The sequence below is a fragment of the Lactuca saligna genome, chromosome 5 (assembly GCF_052625555.1).
Source record: "Lactuca saligna cultivar CGN05327 chromosome 5, ASM5262555v1, whole genome shotgun sequence".
NCBI classification, from domain to species: Eukaryota; Viridiplantae; Streptophyta; class Magnoliopsida; order Asterales; family Asteraceae; genus Lactuca; species Lactuca saligna.
In genome coordinates this window covers 80,849,769-80,853,450 of record NC_136421.1, presented here as the reverse complement: position 1 = coordinate 80,853,450, position 3,682 = coordinate 80,849,769, and positions in this window count along the sequence as shown.

The window sequence follows — 3,682 nt, the reverse complement described above, 5'->3', positions numbered from 1 at the left end:
ATCATCTCGAGCATCCAAACCCAGAAATTCTTGCGAAAGGAATGTCGTGCATTTCTCGCTCATGTGGTCGATGTGAGCCAAGAAACATAGGACATTCAGAACATCCCAGTAGTACGCGACTTTCCCGACATTTTTCCCGAAGAACTTCCAGGATTACCCCCGCAACGTCAAGTCGAGTTCCGAATCGACTTAGTTCCAGGGGCTACCCCAGTAGCCAAGTTGCCCTACCGATTAGCACCATCAGAGATACAGGAACTATCTGGTCAACTTAATGAACTGCTCAGCAAGGGCTTTATAAGACCAAGTTTCTCGCCTTGGGGAGAACCGGTCTTGTTCGTTAAGAAGAAAGACGGATCATTTCGTATGTGTATCGACTACAGAGAACTCAACAAACTAACGGTCAAAAATCGTTACCCTCTGCCTCGCATAGACGATCTATTTGACCAACTGCAAGGGGCGAACTACTTTTCCAAAATTGATCTAAGATCCGGATATCACCAATTACGAGTGCTAGAGGAGGATGTTCCAAAGACAGCCTTCCGAACTTGTTACGGACACTATGAGTTCGTGGTGATGCCGTTCGGATTGACCAATGCGCCCGCAGTTTTCATGGATATGATGAATAGAGTATGCCGACCTTACTTGGATCAGTTCGTCATTGTCTTCATAGATGACATCCTGAATTAAGGAAGAGCATGACGATCACCTGCGACAGGTTCTAGGAACTTTACGAATGGAGAAGCTCTATGCGAAGTTCTCTAAATGCGAATTTTGGATCCGAAAAGTCGAATTCTTAGGACACGTGGTAAGCGAGGAAGGAATCCATGTGGACCCATCCAAAATTAAGGCCATTGAGAACTGGTCAGCGCTGAAGACACCTACAAAAATTTGTCAATTTCTAGGACTCGCTGGCCACTATCGCATGTTTATTCAGAACTTCTCCCACATAGCTAAGCCTCTTACAACACTGACCCAGAAGGGCGTGACCTTTGACTGGGAAGAGAAGTAGGAAAGAGCGTTTCAAACGCTCAAACGAGCCTTGTGCACTGCACCAATACTATCCCTTCCCGAAGGAATAGAAGACTTCGTAGTCTATTGCGATGCATCGAATCAAGGGCTCGGATGTGTTCTGATGCAACGGGGAAAGGTCATCGGCTATGCCTCGAGAAAGCTAAAGACACATGAAGTCAACTACACAACCCACGATCTTGAACTAGGAGCAGTTGTGTTTGCTCTGAAAATCTGGAGACATTACTTGTATGGAACGAAGAGCACTATCTTTACAGACCACAAGAGTTTACAATACATCTTCGACAACAAAGAGCTCAACATGAGGCAACGACAGTGGGCCGAGCTACTCAGTGATTACGAATGCGAAATTCGTTATCATCCAGGTAAAGCCAACGTAGTAGCTGACACCCTAAGTCGGAAGGAATATTCTGGTCGTAGGGTCAAATCATTGACCATGACTATCCATTCACACTTGTCCACACAAATACAAGCATCTCAACTCGACGCTTTGAAGCCTGAAAACGCGACGGGTGAATCCTTGAGAGGAATGGATAAGAACTTGGAGGTTAAGGGTGATGAAGCTTATTATTTCATGGACCGGATCTGGACCCCGAAACTAGGTGGTTTCAGAGACTTGGTCATGAACGAGGTACACAACACTCGTTATTCTGTCCACCCAGGTTCAGATAAGATGTATTTGGATCTTAAAAAGTTATACTGGTGGCCTAACATGAAAGCAGAGATTGCTACCTTCGGATGTAAATGCCTTACTTGTGCCAAGGTCATGGTCGAATACCAGAAACCCTCAGGCCTCCTACAACAGCCGGAGATCCCGAAATGGAAGTAGGAGCAGATCACTATGGATTTCATTACCAAGTTTCCCAAGACAACGGGTGGACTTGATACCAAATGGGTAATCGTCGATAGATTGACCAAGTCTGCACACTTCCTGCCGATCAAAGAAACAGACAAGATGGAGAAACTTACAAGAACTTACATGAGGGAGATAGTACGACTGCACATTGTTCCCATATCCATTATCTCGGACAGAGATAGTAGGTTCACTTCTAGGTTCTGGCAGTCGCTACAGAATTCCCTAGGAACGAGGCTGGACATGAGTACAGCCTACCATCCACAGATAGACGGACAAAGTGAGAGGACTATTCAAACCTTGGAAGATATGTTACGAGCCTGTGTGATCGACTTTGGGAAAGCATGGGATACTCAATTACCCCTTGTCGAATTTTCCTACAACAACAGTTATCACACAAGCATAAAGGCTGCTCCATTCGAGGCCCTCTATGGCCGAAAGTGCAGATCCCCTCTGTGCTGGGCTGAGGTGGGTGATACCCAGTTAGCTAAAGGATGAATTCCTGAAAGCACTCTCACAGGTCCGGAGATCATACGGGAAACGACGGAGAAGATCGTTCAGATCCGTGAACGATTGAAAGCCTCCAGAGTCTGACAGAAAAGCTACGCTGATAAACGTAGAAAACCATTGGAATTCCAGGTGGGCGACCGTGTTCTATTGAAGGTCTCACCCTGGAAGGGCTTGATACGCTTTGGAAAGCATGGAAAGCTAAATCCAAGGTACATTGGGCCTTTCGAGATTCTTGCAAGACTTGGCCCAGTAGCTTACAAACTCAATCTACCGAGCGAACTTAGTAATGTACATTCTACCTTCCACGTATCGAACTTGAAAAAGTATCTGTCCGACGAGACTCTTGTAATCCCACTCGATGAGATCGAGATCAACGAGAGCCTCAACTTCGTGGAAGAACCAGTAGAGATTATGGACCGAGAGGTCAAGCAAACGAAACACAGCCGTATCCCAATAGTGAAGGTTCGTTGGAATGCCAAACGAGGACCCGAATTCACTTGGGAACGAGAAGATAAGATGAATCTGAAATACCCTCATCTTTTTACGTAATTCCTTGTAATAACTTATTTGCTTAAATTCTAATTTCGGGACAAAATTCCTTCTAAGGAGGGGATGATGTGACAACCCGAAATTTCTAGCTTACATTCTTCTTTTAAATCAAAATTAGCTTCATTTTGCTAATTTATAATGAAGTTTCGGGTTTAAACGAGTGCTTAAAGCTTACAATAATTGAGATACGTGTCGGAATATGGGTTAGTTTGGTGGTAGCGTTGAAAAACGAGCCAAACACACCAAAACTGGTGTGTACGGCCGCACACTAGTGTGTGCGGCCAGCCAGCCACACACATGCCAACCACACACACTTCCAGCAGCACACACCCTCATATATATACTATCCTTGGTCATTTTGATCATTTCTTACACTTTTACAAAGCTAGGACTCGAAAATCCTCTCAAGTATCATCTGGAAAGGTAACATCTTTCAATAAGAATACCAAGAACACCATGTTTTCTGGCACCACACGCTTCTGGCAGCACACCTAGCCGCACACATGTGCTGGCAGCACACCTGGCCGCACACTTGGCCGCACACACACATATAGTGTGTATGTTGACCATACAACCTTTTGTATAGCCTTTTAACCTTTCGTACAATCATTTGTGGTTGCAACACTTCAAAATAAGTGTTTACTAGTCCGTAAGGTGGTCCCAATTTGTTAATTAGTTGTTCATAACACTAATTATATTCATATATGTGCCAATATATGCTAAATAGGATTCGAGTGTGTA